Here is a 19,295-nt window from a genome sequence, read left to right on the forward strand (position 1 = left end):
TATTTAAAACTGAAGTGAAAGATTGAAAATTTTTATGAGTTACTTATTGTTCAGTCTTAGCAAGAATTTTCACTACTTTATTAGAGTTTCTTTTGTTTTGGAAATTTGGTTGATTTTTAACTGTTTTTTTTGTTTGTTTGTTTGTTTTCTTTTCTTTTCAGGGCGTCCTACCTTGGAAACAGCACAGTTTGGCTTCCACGTCTTCTGTGGGCTTAGAGAATCCTTTTTTCACCATGTCATCAGTAGGGACAGAGAACCAGGTTGGTTCCTTCAAGACGTGTCCCAGTGCCTTGGAATAGCAGCTGTTCCCAGAAGTGAATGATCATGGCAGGTGGCTGTGCATAGACTGTAGGGCCAAGTGACCGATATAACATTCATGGAAGAATGGTTTAAAACACTGAAGAAAAGGCAAATTTCAAGAAGCAACCCAAAGGCGTTTAGGATTTTGAGCAGCTGAAAGAAGACAGCTCTGCAAATACGAAGTGCACGACTCGTGTGTCTTACGAGGTCTCTGTTGGCCCGTTGCTTGAGTGTGTGATGTCTGAGTTGTTTTTCCTCTACTGCTAAAGCTGGTAATCTGCTTACAGTCAGAGTTTCCTTCTGTGTGGACAGAAAAGTAGTCAATATAATAGGGGAAGTGGGATCTTGTGTTGGATGCTGGCCCCAGACGTTGACTTTCACCAAAGGATTCCTCAAAGTGTTGGATATCGAGGAATTGCTTCTGCTCAGTGATTGTTCAGAGCTCTGTGACTTCAGGGTCATTTCCTTTATCTTCCTCCAGCCTCTGTGTGTGCCTGCTTTTTTCTTGCACAGATTTTTGGAAAAATCCGATGACTGTATTTTTTCAGCTTAAAAATAAGAATTATATGAATCGTAGCTTCACGAACAGCCTTTCCTAGGATCAAAAGTAGAGTAATTGTCATTCTTTTTTAGAATGCCTCTTTTTTTTTTTTTTTTTTACTGTTTTTATGTTCTTATTCGGTGTTTTGTTTTCTTCCTCTGTTTTCTAGAGGGAAATGAAGCATGATCACGATGTTCTGTTTTTAGTTATGTAGGAGCCCAGATGTAGAATTTACAGGAAATTTACATCTTTCCCCATTATTGTTCTAACCTTGTTTTAAGCTTCCATCGGACTTCTTTTTAGCAGTATTGATGTAAAGGCCACGTTCTTACTCTACCCTTTCTTTTTTAGGGCGATAGTAAGAAGCAGGGATTTCTCCAAACACTGATAAGCCCAAAAAGAGAAAAAATGAGAGAGGAAGCTTTTGTGATTAACAAATGAAGCAGTTGATCATTAAGGTCATTGATGTGTGTGTACACATGGTCAGCGTGAAAGTCAGTGTGGGTTAGAGCTAAAATGGTTAACAGACATGAGTGAATTGTACTGTTTTCAGCTCTTCTAACTTTTGCCAAGTCAGTTGACCTCATCAATACTTTTTCTCCTCTGGAGACTGTGGAAAGCATTGTTCTTAATCAAGTTTTACCGAACAGAGAAACAGAAACAAAACAGGTTTTAAAATTTAATAAAGCGAAATTCCTGAAACCATTTGTCTTTTTTTTTTTTTTTCCAATATTTCCTTTCACAGAGGCTTCCTTTACCTCACTCCTTCTTTTGCCTTTCTGCCCTACCTAGTTATCGCCCGGTCTCACTTTAGCATTTATTTCTCATCTGTCCAGAATTTCTCGTTTGGTGTCTTTCCTTCCTGCCTTTTTCTATGACTCAGCCTCCCGTCGAGAATGCTTTCTGTTCTCTTTACCCTCGGTCTCCTTGGCCGTACCCCTTCCTGGCCAGCCTCTCCGGTCTTTTCTGGTTATCTCTTGCTGGTCCCTGTTGCCCTCCTAGCCCCGCTCGTTTCTGCCACCCTCCCTTGAGTGATGACTTCTCCTGTACCCCATTGTCTCCTGTCTGTAGAGCTCCCTGGTCTGTCATGGTTTCATCGAGCTCTGATTCCTGCTCGGCACACTGCGTTTGTGGTGTTTTCTTCCTATACCTTTTGTGTATTTGCTCCATGAGCCTTTTTCTATTTTCCTTGTCCCTGGGTGGCAGGCATCACTAGATGAATTTGTTGTCTGTATTTGCATGGAACCCACGTCCTTGCTGTGTATTTCCTGGGTAGCCAGGATGAATCAGTTATTATTAACTTTTCTTGGAACATTGAGCTTCCTGTGTTTTCTGCTTCTAAGAATTAGATTGGTATTCTAGAAGACTAAGCTTACTCCAAAGAGAGGGTAATCATCCGATGCTGGCATTTTTAACTTTTTAGTCAAGAGTTCTTGCCATTTCAATTCACTGCCTTGCCTGGAAAGAGTAAAGACGGACATGCAAAGCAGGTTTGGGGGTAGGGGTGGGTGGAAAATGAGAAGAGAAAGGTAAATACCACAAAAGGACACATAGTTTCTAGAACTAGAAGGAAAACTAAAACCACAAACCACAGACACTTAAGATTTATTAGGTAAAAGGTCCCCTTAAAGAATAAAAACTATCTAATTCTGAACTGTTAATACAAGGTCATCTGTTTTTTTAATACTTTCAAGTTCTAAGATGTGAATAACAAAACAAACTTAATCTTGTAAATATTTTATTTTGAGAGACTTGATGTCTCCTTAAGTATTAACCCGTGTCATTTTGTAACAGTCTCAAACTGTCATTAATAACCAACCCTGTTAGCTTCTTGCCTTGGAAAGCATATAAATTGTATACTTTTGCCCCTTTGGACTCTGGAGTCCTGATGAAAAGGTAGCTTTTTAGCAAAATATTGTGCTGTTGATGATTTACCTTGTCATCTTTTCCCTTCATTCTCGCATGTGTTATGAGGGTGGTGCTGTGTGGATAAACTACTGGAAGTAGACTAATGTGAGTACAGATGCCGCTTTATTAAACGTGAAACAGGAGAACCCTGTAAAGCACACAGTGTCAGCTGCACAGTCGTCTCTGACTTTGCGATCACCTGAACTGTAGCCCGCCAGGCTCCTCTGTCCATGGAATTCTCCAGGCAAGAATGCTGAAGTGAGTGGCCTTTCCCTTCTCTAGGGGACCTCCCCGACCCAGGGATTGAATCTGGGTCTCCTACATTGCAGGCAAATTATTTACTGTCCAAGCCACCAGTGACGCCCACAAAATGTAGTGTCTAAATACTCCTCTTAAGAGCCACCCAACAAATGGAAGCTGATCATACTGAATCTTCTTTCTGCCAGGGCCTGCCTTCATTCTGATGGTGGTTGTCAGGTATCTTGGAGCCGATTCTGTCATATTCACCACTTGTGAGCAGTTAGTAAAAGCAACCTCAGAACCACCGTTAGGTAATAACAGGAAATGTGTGCAGACATGCCGAGTGCAGCACTGTGGTCTGAGGTTCCAGAGATGGGCAAGGTGTGGGCTCTTCTCTCCAGAAGCTCATCACTGAGTAGGGAATTGTTGACGAGCGAACGCTACAACACAGTGGGGCAAATGCAAAAACATGTTTACATAAGCAGCTGCTATCACAGGAAGAGATTAATTGAGAGAGTCAAAGTATAAGTCAGAAACTTCAGAATGTCAGATACAGTGTGTAGATAATGGGTGTGTGTGTTGTGATTATGAAGTCATGGGTGGTCCCTCCCTTATTACCTGTGTGAATCGGACAGCTTCCTTAAAGCTCTCAGACGCAGTGTCTCCACTTACAAATAGTGAAAATCGTCTAGTAATCTTGCATGGGTTAAAGGAGGTAATATGTATAAGGGGCCATATGGTTCCTTTCGGGCTTCCCAGGTGGCTCTAGAGGATGGTCCCTTACTCATATTATTGTTTAAAATTTGGCGAACACCCGGTAAAGAATATGGGAGAGGAATGTACTCTTACAGTGTAGATAATGTTGCCCAAAACAGTTGGAATTCCCATTTCACGTATGCTTTTATAGTTTTTAGGAAAATTTACCTTACTCAAAACCTTATAGTCAATCTCTCTCTTTTTTTTAAACCAGTTTATTTCCCTTAGTCCACCTGCCAGATGTAGTTCTCAATGACAGTTATTTCTTCCCATAAGTCACATCCATTCTCAAATTTAAAATTTGCTCACTTAAGCGTATGTAATAAAACTATGCCATTAGCTTTTAAAGTGTTTAGCTAGAGTGACATCACTGGGATGGGTTCTCGTAACAACTGCTTTCAGAAAAGTTGGAGGAAGACTTACTGGATACAGACGCTTTGGAATGTGTTATAAAGTCAGTCTTTGTGTAGTTATAATCTCAATGCCTGAATTTTATGTGAACCTGAATTTAGTTCCTGGATTATATCTACATTTTTGTTCTTTCAAAAGGTGTTTGCAGTAACTTCTGTCAACAGAACCAAACTGCACAGTCTGCATTTTCTAGTGTAGTAGAAAAAAATTGACAGGCTTCCCTGGTGGCTCAGTGGTAAAGAATCCACCTGCCAATGAAGGAGACATGGGTTCGATCTCTGGATTGGGATGATCCCCTGAAGAAGGAAATGGCAACGTACTGCAGTTTTCTTGCCTGGGAGATTCTGTGGACAGAGGACCCTGGCAGGCTACAGAGCACAGTGTAGTGAAAGAGTCGGACACGACTTAGCGTCTGAACAATGACAAGGAAAAATTGGCACAGTGATTTGATATTATTTTGCTTATGGTTGGATTCATTTCTTCCTAAATTATCAGGTCTTAAAATACAGGTCTGTCTTAGACCATATGATAAATCAGGCTGGGTTAAGTTTTAACTGGAGACAAATGATTCTTCTGATCTGGGTTGTTTAGCTTTGTTACAAAAGTCCACTAATATGATTAGATTTGTCTATTCTCTTGTGATTTTGTGTATTATAAGGCTTATATTTGGGATAATTTTTAATTATCAGTATTGAGATGGAAGTACCAGCCCTGAATTTTGATCAAAATATATGTCTTGGCTAAAGCATCTTCAGTAAAGTTCATTGTTTGCAGTCAGGGGATTTAAATCAGTTTGGTTTGTGTTTTATGGCTGGTGTTAATTTGTTTTGACATTCCGTTCACAGATAGGGAAACTGTATTTCCATAGCAAGGGAGACTTGGTACATTACTATTCCAAAGTTTAGTTTTAAGCTGGCTATGATTAGACAAGTGGCTTTCACTTGGTATTCTCAGCAGCAGTCCTGTGGGCACGTTAATGTGTCTAATTGCCCTAATGAATGTCTAGTTAGCAGAGGCTTTGGGACCTCGCAGCAGATGGTGTGGTGTGGGCTGAGGTGCCGATCTTATCTCTGAGTGCTCTCTGTTACAGTCTTTGAGAAGTGAAATTTTTTCTGATAGTGTTTTTTTTTTCCTTGAAATTTTTTAATATTATTATTGGTAACAATAACAATTGCCCTTATGGAGCCTCAGTAGGGTCAGGCTCTTGACATACATTGAACTCTTTGCTACCACTCAGATAATTTCTAATAAAATTTGAGGTGATAAAGTGTATTTATGTAGTATATAAATACATGTTTATATTGATAAATAAGCAAGTAAATGCTAGGTCAGTTCTGCAGATCCGTTGGCTTGTTGTGTTACACTTTCCCCACTGTTAAAACGAGGGCAGAGGAGGTGATTGACCCGCCCAAGGTCACACGGACAGTAAATGGTGAAACTAGGATTACATTCCAGGTCTGATTAAATTCCACACTTTCCGTCACTTTTAAAATGTTTGCCTTTCTAAAATGTACTGCCTTTTAAAATGTTTCCTCTTGAAAAAGTTAAAGTTCAGCTGTTTTATAAGTGCATGTTATTTTGAACTAAGATGGACTCTATATAAATTCTATGTGAGACGCCTGATTTTTCCCCCAAATAAAGCGATAGTGTTCCTGAGGATGGAGGTTGATGAGGCTCAATGTTAAATGTATACAGTGCTCAGTGTCGAAACAAAGCCAACTATTATAGAAAAGTACAAAGGAGGTGGTGAGAATCGCTAGGTCGGTGTGGTCGGTCTTCCAGACTTTTTGGCATATAGATATGTATATGTGTATTTTTTAAGCAAAAATAGTTTTATAACGTGCTATTTAGTAACTCGTCTTTCATTTATTATATATTGGCCACCATTCCGCAGCATCATGAGTTGATATATCTTCATTGTCCTTTTTCATTTTCTTAAAACGAATCTTTTTATTTTAGAACAGTTTGGGGTTTGTAGACTGTTGCAAAGCTAGTACAGAGAGTTCCCCATTTCCCCCGTCATCAACATCTTACCTTGCTGTGGGGTGTTTGTCAGAACTAATGAGCCAATATCGGTATGTCGTTATTAGCCAAGTCCAGCTTCCTCAGACTTCCTTATTTTTATCTCTTGTCTTTTTCTGTTCCAGGACCCTGACCAGGACTTCATGCTTCAGTCCTCACGTCTCCTCAGGCTCTTCTTGCCTGGGACAGTCTCCTAGACGTCTCTTGGTTTTTATAACTTGGACAGTCTGGGGGGGCACACTGGTCAGATTTTGTCGCGCGCCCCTCAGCTGGGATCTGTCTGGCGTTTTCCTCCTGGTTCAGCTGGAGTTGTGTGTTTGGAGGAGAGAGACCCACGGGGGCAGAGCGTGGTTTTCATGGCATCGTTTCAAGGCTACCTCCTGTCTGCGTGACTTTAACCTTGAGGGGCTGAGGGGGTGCTTGTCAGCTTCTCCCGTGAACTTCCTCTTTGCCCCTGGTTTCCATCAGTGCTCTTGGGAAGAAGGCAGCCCCCACGTCAGGAGTGCAGGGTCCTGCTCCACCTCCTTGGAGCGGGGCAGGGGATCTCCCCACGGTGTTTGGAATCTTCCGCACAGGGCGTTTGTCTGCTCTCCCAGTTATTCATTTATCCAGTCATTGATTTATATCTATGCAGACTGATGGATATTTATATTGGTGTTATAATCGGATACAATCATATTGCTCTAATGGCTCCACCTGTGGCCAATCAGAAGACCTTTCAGTTGGTTCCTGTCTTCCTTGGCTATACCTTTTTTTTTTTTTTTGATATGGACCATTTTTAAAGTCTTTTTTTTTTTTTTTTCAATTTTATTTTAAAAAAAAAAAAATCACATGCCCCATCCTGAACCCTCCTCCTCCCAACCTCCCCATACCATCCCCTGGGCCTTCCCAGCGCACCAGCCCCAAGCATCCAGCATCGTGCACTGAACCTGGACTGGCATCTCGTTTCATACATGACATTTCACATGTTTCAATGACATTCTCCCAAATCTTCCCACCCTCTCCCACAGAGTCCATAAGACTGTTCTATACATCAGTGTCTCTTTTGCTGTCTCGCACACAGGGTTATCGTTACCATCTTTCTAAATTCCATAAACATGCGTTAGTATACTGTATTTATGTTTTTCCTTCTGGCTTACTTCACTCTGTATAATAGTCTCCAGTTTCATCCACCTCATTAGAACTGATTCAAATGTATTCTTTTTAATGGCTGAGTAATACTCCATTGTGTATATGTACCACAGCTTTCTTATCCATTCATCTGCTGATGGACATCTAGGTTGCTTCCATGTCCTGGCTATTATAAACAGTGCTGCGATGAACATTGGGGTACACGTGTCTCTTTCCCTTCTGGTTTCCTCAGTGTGTATGCCCAGCAGTGGGATTGCTGGATCATAAGGCAGTTCTATTTCCAGTTTTTAAGGAATCTCCACACTGTTCTCCATAGTGGCTGTACTAATTTGCATTCCCACCAACAGTGTAAGAGGGTTCCCTTTTCTCCACACCCTCTCCAGCATTTATTATTTGTAGACTTTTGGATCGCAGCCATTCTGACTGGTGTGAAATGGTACCTCATAGTGGTTTTGATTTGCATTTCTCTGATAAAGAGTGATGTTGAACATCTTTTCAAGTGTTTGTTAGCCATCTGTATGTCTTCTTTGGAGAAATGTCTATTTAGATCTTTGGCCCATTTTTTGATTGGGTCATTTATTTTTCTGGAGTTGAGCTGTAGGAGTTGCTTGTATATTTTTGAGATTAGTTGTTTGTCGGTTGCTTCATTTGCTATTATTTTCTCCCATTCTGAAGGCTGTCTTTTCACCTTGCTAATAGTTTCCTTTGATGTGCAGAAGCTTTTAAGTTTAATTAGGTCCCATTTGTTTATTTTTGCTTTTATTTCCAATATTCTGGGAGGTGGGTCATAGAGGATCCTGCTGTGATGTATGTCAGAGAGTGTTTTGCCTATGTTCTCCTCTAGGAGTTTTATAGTTTCTGGTCTTATGTTGAGATCTTTAATCCATTTTGAGTTTATTTTTGTATATGGTGTTAGAAAGTGTTCTAGTTTCATTCTTTTACAAGTGGTTGACCAGATTTCCCAGCACCACTTGTTAAAGAGATTGTCTTTAATCCACTGTATATTCTTGCCTCCTTTGTCAAAGATAAGGTGTCCATATGTGCGTGGATTTATCTCTGGGCTTTCTATTTTGTTCCATTGATCTATATTTCTGTCTTTGTGCCAGTACCATACTGTCTTGATAACTGTGGCTTTGTAGTAGAGCCTGAAGTCAGGTAGGTTGATTCCTCCAGTTCCATTTTTCTTTCTCAAGATCGCTTTGGCTATTTTAAAGTCTTTAATGAATTTGTTACAACATTGTTTCTGTTTTATGTTTTGTTTTCTGGTCATAAGGCATGTAGGCTCTTAGCTCCCTGACCAGAGATCGAACCTCATCCCCCTGCATTGAAAGGTTTAGTCTTAACCAGGGGACCACCAGGGAAGCCCTGATACCCTGTTGTTGTGAGTTAATATCTTCATTTTTTCACATAGCTGCTCGGTATTCCATTGTACAAGAATACAATAATATATCTAATCCCTCTTTGGCATTCCATTGTACGAGTATACCATAATATATTTAATCCCTCTTTGATAATTTAGGTATCAGGTTTCTCACCATTGTAAACAATGCTGTGATGAGCAGTCTTCAAAAACTGTACTTATGAAAACGTTGTTCGGTCATCCTGGACCGGTTGCTGTGTTAAAGGGCCCGCCAGTGTTAGGTTTCCAGTGTCCCTGACTTTCTCTTAAGGCTCTCTTAAGCAGATTTCTGAGGAGTGAGCATTTTCACCTGACCTGGGAAAACAGTGGTGTGTTTATCACTGTTGTCGCCTCCCTTTTTGCTTTTTTTTTTTTCATGTGATCAGGGCTGGTGGTGCAGGTGGCACCAGAGGTCCCGAAAGCTGCTTTGAGAATTAATCTCCGTGTCTGTGTCGCCCCAGCCTTATCTGTCAGTTTGTGGCCAGTCTTGTTTAAAACTTCATCCACTCCCCCCACCCCCACCACTGTATTATTTGCATGGATGGAGTGATGAAGGGCAGAAAGTTTCCTCTTGCTTTTTCTAAGCCAGACTGAAGCCAAGCCTAACTGTGTTACTGTCTTTAAAACTATTTCATTGCAGACAAATACTCATCTTGCTCATCCTTGTGGTCATTGTATACAGATTCCTGTCTTCTGCTAACCTCATTCAGATTATCTTGCCTGTCTTTTGACAAGATTGCAGACTTTCCCTTTTCTTCCGTGAATTGGCTGTGTTATAATCACCTTTGTTTTCCTATCTGTGGTATTTCTGAATTTTGGCTCACTTTTATCTCCTGTTTCATTCATCGAGCACCTTTTAAAGAAGCATCACCCTTCTTCTCATTTCTAAGTAGAAGTTAAAAGGAAAATTAAAAAAACCCACAGTTTCGTATTCTTCTCTGGTCGAGTGCATCCAGTTATCCAGGGCTAATGTCTATCGTGGGTTTTAAATTCTTAGAAGACGCAGTTTCAACCCAGTGTGCTGTGAATGTGGGGGGCTTTACATCTGTAACATTTCACCTACTCTGCCTGTTTTACACTATCTTTTAAACCCTTCTTGATGCAGTAATGACTCTTCGTTTCCTTAAAATCCTCTTTGCTTTGAGATGGTCTTTTCTTAACTGTGATATCATTGCTGCGTGCCAGCTGCGTGACCTTAATTGTATTTCTTACCTTCTCTTTCTGTTTCCTCATCTGAAAGTGAGGCTTTTCAGCAGCAGACACCTCACTGGACCGAGTGTTGACTGGACAAGATCTGCTGTAGTGCCTGGCGTGTGATATTGCAGATATACTCTGTAAGTATTCCCGCCATCTTTTCTTCTCCAGCTATCTCACATACCTCCCATTACTTGTCTATGAACGTAAAACTGTTAGTTGCTCAATTGTGACCAACTCTTTGTGACCCCAGGTCTTACAGTGGGACTGTAGCCCGCCAGGCTCCTCTGTCCATGGATTCTCCAGGCAAGAATACTGGATCGGGTTGCCATTCCCTGCTCCAGGGGATCTTCCCAACCCAAGGATTGAACATGGGTCTCCTGCACTGCAGGCAGATTCTTTACCATCTGAGCCACCTACCATTAATTAGATTAAGAAAAATGTTTATCATAAGTAAGCTTTATGTTTCCTTCAAATTCATTTTAAACTTTTTGTCTTGAAATGGTTACGGATTCACAGGAAGTTGTAAAAATACAGAGAGGTCCTGCGTATCCTTCACCCAGTTTCCCACAAAGGCAGCTAGTACAAGAGCAAAGACAGAAGTCAGACCTTGGTACAACCCGCAGCGCTGACTTGGATGTCTCCAGTTTTACAGGCATGCGTTTGCGTGTGTGTAGTTCTGTACCTGGTACAACCTACAGAGCTGACTCTGTTGTCTCCAATTTTATACACATGCATTTGTGTGTGTAGGTAGTTCTGTGTAGTTCCATCACGTGTGAAACTGAAATTCGCTCAGTCATGTCCGACTCTTTGTAACCTCATGGACTATACAGTCCATGGACTTCTCCAGGCCAGAATACTGGAGTGGGTAGCCTTTCCTTTCTCCAGGAGATCTTCCCAACCCAGGGATTGAACTCAGGTCTCCCACATTGCGGGTGGATTCTTTACCAGCTGAGCCACCAGGGAAGCCCAAGAATACTGGAGTGGGTAGCCTGTCCCTTCTCCATCAGATCCATCACGTGTAGATTCGCATAACCCACCACCACAATCAGGACATAGAACTGACGCGTCAACCCAAGGCTTTCTGCTTGCTACTCCTTCATAACTCTCCCTCTGCCCACCAGCCCTGGGTAACCACGAATCTCTTGTCCTGCTTTATAATTCTATCATTTTGAGAATATTATATAAATGGAATTATGCAACATGTGACCTTTTGAGATTAGCTTTTTAAAGTCCTCATAATGCCCCTGAGATGCCTTCTCGCAGTTTCTTCCGTTTTACTGCCTAGTACTGGTGCCTGGTATGGATGCACCACAGTCTAACCATTTGTCCTTTGGAAGCACATTCGGGTGGTTCGCTGTTCGGTGCTATTACAATAAAGCTGTCATGAGAAGCCATGTGCGGGTGTTTTGTGTGGACCTGACTTTTCATTTCACACATGCTTAGGAATACAGTTCCTTGATCAGAACTCTTTGGATGGGCTATTGAAAGCGTCTTTGAAAATACATGCTAATACCATCCCTGGATGGAATACTGGAGTGGGTTGCCATTTCCTTCTCCATGGGATCTTCCCGAGCCAGGGATTGAACCCGGGTCTCCCGCATTGCAGGCAGACACTTTAACCTCTGAGCCACCAGGGAAGCCCAATACCATCCACACATATATAAAGGCAATTAAAGTAATATATGTTGTCATTGTCCTTTGTTTTAAACTATCTGTATAAATTGTGGCATGCGTCCAAAGTATAGAATCCTGTCTTCTTTTTACCGTACTGTAATGTGTACTAAATAAATATTTCATTTGGCTAATGAATCCCCTTTCATATTTTATTTACATGTTTTCTCAGGTATATTATTGTTCTCAGATACTAAATTTGACTGGGAGAGATGTTTCATATAATGGTTTCTCTGGTTTTCAATTTTCTGTGATGTGGTAGAGATGAATTTTTAAAAACACCTCTAGATTAGCGCAAAAAATCAGCAAGTCCATCATCGATTAATGTCTGGCAAAATTTCAGATAATCGGTAGGTCTGTGCTGATGGTTTTTGCTTTCCAACATCATGTTTGAGGTCCTAAGATGTTTCATAAAAGCATTGCCTCCAAGGTTTATAATAAATGATGAGTCATTATTCAGATGAAGCTACAAATACTCTTTCGATATGTGAAGGGCTTCTACTGATGATAGCCATGGATTTAAATAACTTTATTAACACATTTGGTATATTGTCACCCTGCTTATTTAACTTATGTGCAGAGTACATCATGAGAAACGCTGGGCTGGAAGAAGCACAAGCTGGAGTCAAGATTGCCGGGAGAAATATCAATAACCTCAGATATGCAGACGACACCACCCTTATGGCAGAAAGTGAAGAGGAACTAAAAAGCCTCTTGATGAAAGTGAAAGAGGAGAGTGAAAAAGTTGGCTTAAAGCTCAACATTCAGAAAACTAAGATCATGGCATCTGGTCCCATCACTTCATGGGAAATAGATGGGGAAACAGTGGAAAGTGTCAGACTTTATTTTGGGGGGCTCCAAAATCACTGCAGATGGTGATTGCAGCCATGAAATTAAAAGACGCTTACTCCTTGGAAGGAAAGTTATGACCAACCTAGATAGCATATTTAAAAGCAGAGACATTACTTTGCTAACAAAGGTCCGTCTAGTCAAGGCTATGGTTTTTCCAGTAATCATGTATGGATGTGAGAGTTTGACCCAGGAGATCAGTCCTTGGTGTTCATTGGAGGGACTGATGTTGAAGCTGAAACTCCAATACTTTGGCCACCTCACGCGAAGAGAAGTTGGTGATGGACAGGGTGGCCTGGTTGCTGCGATTCATGGGTCGCAAAGAGTTGGACACGACTGAGCGACTGAACTGAACTGAATAATTTGGGCATCAGAAGTCCACATAAGGATGATATGAATTATAGACATTGGACAGGGTCAACTGATTTGATCATTTTTGGCTTTTCCAAATACGACTATCTTCTAGCCTTAAAGTAACTAATAAAAAGTTCTTTGTAAAAAAAAGTGGAAGAAAGGAAAGAGAATGAAATGTAGAAAGCAGTGATTCTTAACTCTGTTTGAATTATCTCATTAGCTTTAAGAATGAAACAAGTACCTACAACCAGGCCAATTAAATTAGAATCATTGAATGTGCTGCCCAGGCACTGGTTTTTTTAAAAAAACGCTTCCAGGTAATTCTGATGTTTAGCCAAGGTTGAGAACCCCTGAGCCAACAGACAACAGTGTCTCTGCTCTTGTGTCTTCGCTTTAGAAGGGGCTAGTGTTTGTGCTTCATGCATGCATCTCCCACATATTAGACTCGTGGATTCTGCATTCCTTTTATGTCTCTGCCAAGATGGAAGTTTTCCTAAGGGTGAAAAAAATCACACCTGTGGACTGTGGACACATTTAATCTACACAACACAGCTTTCATAAGTATAACAGAAGAATGCCTGTGATGGTGAATCAAGTACCCAAAACAGTGAGAAACTCAGCATCACTGAAAAGTTAAAAGGAAGTTAGATTTGGTCCAAGGCATCCCGTGGGTGGAGACCTTTTGGGGACGTGAGAATAGGTTTAGAAAACCTGCCTGAAGTGTTGGGGTGAGAGAGCTGAGTCTGTTTATAGATCCTGTTGTTAACTTTATTCGTTTCTTTTCTTTTAGAAATGTATTGCTTTGCAGAATCAGTATTTGCTTGTAACAAGCGAAAGTATGCAGGGATGAACAACAACAAAATCCATTCCTCCCCACCATGTTCACAGATGCGAATTCTCTTACACTTTTTGCTATATTAAAAAAAAGTATGTTTAACGACATAAGATTTGTTAGGGTTTTTTTGTTTTTGTTTTTGTTTTTTTTTGCTTTTCAAATAGGATTATCAGTTCAGTTCAGTTGCTCAGTCGTGTCCGACTCTTTGCGACCCCATGAATCACAGCACGCCAGGCCTCCCTGTCCATCACCAACTCCCAGAGTTCACTCAAACTCATGTCCATCGAGTCAGTGATGCCATCCAGCCATCTCATCCTCTGTCATCCCCTTCTCCTCTTGCCCTCAATCCCTCCCAGCATCAGAGTCTTTTCCAATGAGTCAACTCTTCGCATGAGGTGGCCAAAGTATTGGAGTTTCAGCTTTAGCATCAGTCCTTCCAATGAACACCCAGGACTGATCTCCTTTAGGATGGACTGGTTGGATCTCCTTGCAGTCCAAGGGCCTCTCAAGAGTCTTCTCCAACACCACAGTTCAAAAGCATCCATTTATCGTCTCTCTGCTTTCTTCACAGTCCAACTCTCACATCCATACATGACCACTGGAAAAACCATAGCCTTGACTAAATGGACCTTTGTTTGCAAAGTAGTCTCTGCTTTTGAATATGCTATCTAGGTTGGTCATAACTTCCCTTCCAAGGAGTCAGTGTCTTTTAATTTCATGGCTGCAATCACCATCTGCAGTGATTTTGGAGCCCCCCAAAATAAAGTCTGACACTTTCCACTGTTTCCCCATCGATTTCCCATGAAGTGATGGGACCAGATATCATGATCTTAGTTTTCTGAATGTTGAGCTTTAAGCCAACTTTTTCACTCTCCTCTTTCACTTTCATCAAGAGGCTTTTTAGTTCCTCTTCACTTTCTGCCATAAGGTGGTGTCATCTGCATATCTGAGGTTATTGATATTTCTCCCGGCAATATTGATTCCAGCTTGTGCTTCTTCCAGCCCAGTGTTTCTCGTGATGTACTCTGCACATAAGTTAAATAAGCAGGGTGACAATATACAGCCTTGACATACTCCTTTTCCTATTTGGAACCATACTCGATACATTATTCTAAAGCTTTCTTTTCCTCCATAATAGATTGTGGCTATTTCTCCAGATCAATAGATCTAACTCTTGTTTTCAAAAAATTAATAACATTTTAAACATATATAATTTATTCAGCCGTTTCCCTGTGGATGGATATTCAAGATGGCCCCTCCTTTTTTCCACTATAAACAGTGTTGCAACACGTATCTTTGTATGTATAACTTTTGTGTCTAAAGTATTCTTAGAACCTGTGGTTTGGTTTTCCTCAGACTTCTTAGTTTCTGTATATCTTCTCTGATAGAATTAGTGAATTAAGGTCAGTTGATTCAAAAGCAGAGACATTACTTTGCCAACAAAGGTCCGTCTAGTCAAGACTATGGTTTTTCCTGTGGTCATGTATGGATGTGAGAGTTGGACTGTGAAGAAGGCTGAGCGCCCAAGAGTTGATGCTTTTGAACTGTGGTGTTGGAGAAGACTCTTGGACTGCAAGGAGATCCAACCAGTCCATTCTGAAGGAGATCAGCCCTGGGATTTCTTTGGAAGGAATGATGCTAAAGCTGAAACTCCAGTACTTTGGCCACCTCATGCGAAGAGTTGACTCATTGGAAAAGACTCTGATGCTGGGAGGGATTGGGGGCAGGAGGAGAAGGGGATGACAGAGGATGAGATGGGTGGATGGCATCAGTGACTCAATGGACGTGAGTCTGAGTGAACTCTGGGAGTTGGTGATGGACAGGGAGGCCTGGCGTGCTGCAATTCGTGGGGTCGCAGAGAGTCGGACACGACTGAGTGACTGAACTGAACTGAACTGAATTCCAGTTAATTGGCTTCTTCAGGGCATTGTTGGGCATTAGATAATCAGTTATTTTAGAAATGGCACTGAATGGATGCTAATGATCATAGGTATTTTTCATAGCTTCTAGAATTCCTAAGGTTTTACCTCAACAGGCCAATGGATGGGCTTCATGGAGGTCCTGGAACCATCTGATGTTGATTGCAAAACTGTGTACATGTGACATCACTTTGCCGACAGTGGTCTGTCTGGTCAAAGCTATGGCTTTTCCAGCAGTTGAGTACGGATGTGAGAGTTGGACCATAAAGAAGCTGAGCGCCAAAGAACTGCTGCTTTGAACTGTGGTGCTGGAGAAGACTCCCGAGAGTCCCTTGGACTGTAAGGATATCCAACCAGTCCGTTCTAAAGGTGATCAGTCCTGGGTGTCTTTGGAAGGACTGATGCTGAAGCTGAAACTCCAGTACTTTGGTCTCCTGATGCGAAGAGCCGACACACTGGGAAAGACCCTGATGCTGGGAAAGATTGAAGGCAGGAGAAGGGGACAACAGAGGACAAGATGGTTGAGTGGCATCACCTACTAGATGGACATGAGTTTGAGCAAGCTCCAGGAGATAGGAAAGGACAGGGAAGCCTGGCGTGCTGCAGTCCATGGGGTTGCAAAGAGTCTGACCCAACTGAGTGGCTGAACAACAAATCCTTGTGATGGCTTTCATCAAATTTTCAGCAAAGCTGTTCCCTCAAGAAAGGCTGAAAATGGATAAAATCAGATGGTAGTTCTGAGCCTCAAGATTCTATAAAGGGATCTTGGGGACCACAGGGAACTTTTGAGTTTCCATTGATAGCAGATTTAAATCACAGTGTCCTCTTTCTGTAAAGACTGGATTGAGAGAAGTTTATCTAACTTTCCAGATGACATCAACCTAGGAGAGATGACTAATGCCATACAGAGCAGACTCGATTCAGAGTCATCTGGATAGCTTGTGGCAGCGTTCTAAATAAAATCAGCAAGAGGAAGCATCTGCAGGAGTCGAGCATTGGCTCACACGCACCTGAGATCAGCTAGATTTATCTGACCACAGGCTTCTGCAAGCCTCTCTGTCATGCAGCTGCTAAAAACAGATCCTAGACCACACCTGGTGGTTGTGTTGACGCCTGTGACCCACGCTTCGGTGAGACACTAGCAGAGCGGGGAGACATTGATGGGCTGAGAAGTGGAGTCATTGAGGATCCCCCCGTGGTCGGGGGGGAGTTTATTATTGGAGCAGAGGGAGAGGGTGTGAGAGAGCAGCACGGATCAAGGACTGCCAGGACCAGAAGGTGGTTTGCAGAGCTTGTGCTGTGGATCTCAGGTGCTCGGTAAATATTTGATGAATGGACATTACAAGGCAAAGGATTTTGACTCGATCTGAGCTCTAGTGAGGGCTTCCCTGGTGGCTCAACTGGTTAAGAATCCGCCTGGAATGCGGGAGACTTGGGTTCAATGCCTAGGTTGGGAAGATTCCCCTGGAGGAGGGCATGGCAACCCACTCCAGTATTCTTGCCTGGAGAATCCCAGTGGACAGAGGAGCCTGGTGGGCTACAGCCCATGGGGTTTCAAAGAGTCGGACATGACTGAGCGACTAAGCACAGCACGGAGCACAAGCACCTAGTGAGAGGCCTCCAGGGATGGGGTGGGGCCCTGGAAAGTCACGACTTCAAGCCTAGTGATGGGCGACCAGGACCGGGGCTTTGGAAGGAATCTTGCTGTGAGTGAGAGGTTGTGCTGTAGGACTTCAGTACTCTTCATTGGATCATCGTATTTCTTCTCTCGGGTACCTGAACAGGAGAAAATCCTAGGATAATGTTGCAGGCTCTTGTAAAGTACTTTTTTGATGCTTTTAACTCAAAGGCTATGTGACTGCCAGTACAGGTATTTTTAAAGGTGCCGAAATGTTGAACTGTAACAGGTTTTTATCTGAAACGTGCAGTGCATAAATTATTCCACTGTTAAACCTGAAGTAACTAGTCTAGACTTGTAGTGTATGGTTTAAGGGTTTATTTTTGTTTCTTTAGAGAGGAGAAAAGCCACATTCTTTTCATGCTACAAAAAGAGTAAAAAAGGAAATTTCACCACTTCCTGGCTTCATCGTGGCCTCCGGGAACACAGGACACTTATCTGCATTGGGCTAATTGTTCTGAATCCTGACTCGGATGATAATCGCTCTGTGCGGAATTTGTGTCATGCTTGTTGTCTACACAGGCCTGCGTCTGAGTCTGCACGCTGCCCTGCGGAAGTGTAGCTCTGATACTTCACCTGGCTGAGACGCAGATATCTCTTATGATCGCTCAAACAATTGAAACAGTGTCAGAATCCTTTAGCTGGTGGAAATAGATATTGTCAAGTTTTTTTATATAAAGTTATGAAAGAAAAAAAAAAAACCCTGTATCTCACACTAGTGGTTTTAGAGCAGAGTGGGAGCTGCTGCCACTTAGGACCATGGTTTCCACTCCTTTATCTGGTGCCAGAGATGTTAGGTTAGGGGGTGGGCTGTGCCACCTGCTGGCTTGGCAACCCTGCTCTCCCAAGTCTTGTTTGCTCACTTGCAGAGACAGGTAAGGATAGCACTTACACCTGCTGAGCGGAGCACGTGCTGGGGCCTAGCACGTGTTTAGGGAGCTCCCTATTCTATGGCTGTGTCTTCCACCGTACCCGCCTTGAGCTCCTTTCTTTCTGTTTTTTCCTGATTCAGCAGATAATGTCATTGATACATCTTGTACCATCTTGAACGTAGCATATCTAAAGGTAGTGTGTATATTCCATCCCCTGCCCCTTCCTCCTCTTCTGCTGAACCTACTTCTGCTCTGTCCTCCTGTCTCCTCTATTTTAATGAATGAGGCCCACTCACCAGGCATGCTGGGGGCTCTGGAGGCTTACTCCCTGGGATTGAATTCCCACTCCACCACTTCACACTGCCTGACCTTGGACAGGCTCCTTAATATCTCTCAGTCTCAGCTTCTTCAGTGATGAATAAGATGGCAATTCATCTTCTAGAACTGGGAAGACTCACTGAGATGAATACACGTTACCGCTTAGTGTCGTTCCTGACATTTAAGTAAGTTGATCACTTACAACTCTCAAGCTGGAAGTGGGGGCGTCAGCCTGAATCCCTCTTCCTTCCCTTCACCTGGGAGTCATCAGTGCTGTTGATTCTACCTCAAGTCTCTCTCCTCTTGCTGCTGCTGCTGCTAAGTCGCTTCAGTCGTGTCCGACTGTGTGACCCCATAGACGGCAGCCCACCAGGCTCCGCCATCCCTGGGATTCTCCAGGCAAGAACAGTGGAGTGGGTTGCCATTGCCTTCTCCAATGCATGAAAGTGAAAAGTGAAAGCGAAGTCTCAGTCGTGTCCAACTCCTAGCGACCCCATGGACTGCAGCCCACCAGGCTTCTCCGTCCATGGGATTTTCCAGGCAAGAGTACTGGAGTGGGGTGCCATTGCCTTCTCCTCTTCCCTTTCTAGTCACCTTGTTTAGGGTCAGGATTTCTTCACTTGAATCCACTACTCAAAAGAGGTTCATAACCCCTCGAAATTATTTGTACATTTTTTGACATGTGTGCATTTTTCCTTAGGAAAAGGCTTTTAGCTTTTCTTTTTTTAAGGCTTTTAACTTTTACCACTCACTTTCACACAGGTTGGTGACCCAGAAAAGGTTAATACTAACTACTGGCGTAGACTCCTCTTTGTCTATATTCGGGAACCTGTAAATGGACATTCCTCCCCTGGTCTCTGTGCCTCTGATCTACTCTTTTATTTTTTAATTTTA

General features: G+C 42.4%; 1 protein-coding gene across 4 annotated transcripts in view; it reads left to right on the forward strand.

The window, feature by feature from the left end:
- SLC20A2 (solute carrier family 20 member 2) overlaps positions 1-19,295 on the forward strand; it is a 118,511-nt gene that overhangs the window by 5,729 nt on the left and 93,487 nt on the right. Inside the window, exons 2-3 of one of the 4 annotated variants that reach the window (XM_070364198.1) lie at positions 162-507; positions 9,949-10,042. The exons of 1 other annotated variant lie outside the window; for it this stretch is intronic. The gene's annotated coding sequence lies outside the window, so the exon portion shown is untranslated. The remainder of the gene's footprint in view (positions 1-161; positions 508-9,948; positions 10,043-19,295) is intronic. 2 more of the 4 variants (XM_070364201.1, XM_070364199.1) reach the window with 2 other exon arrangements.

This window comes from Bos mutus, chromosome 27, assembly GCF_027580195.1.
Source record: "Bos mutus isolate GX-2022 chromosome 27, NWIPB_WYAK_1.1, whole genome shotgun sequence".
In the NCBI taxonomy this organism is placed as follows: domain Eukaryota; kingdom Metazoa; phylum Chordata; class Mammalia; order Artiodactyla; family Bovidae; genus Bos; species Bos mutus.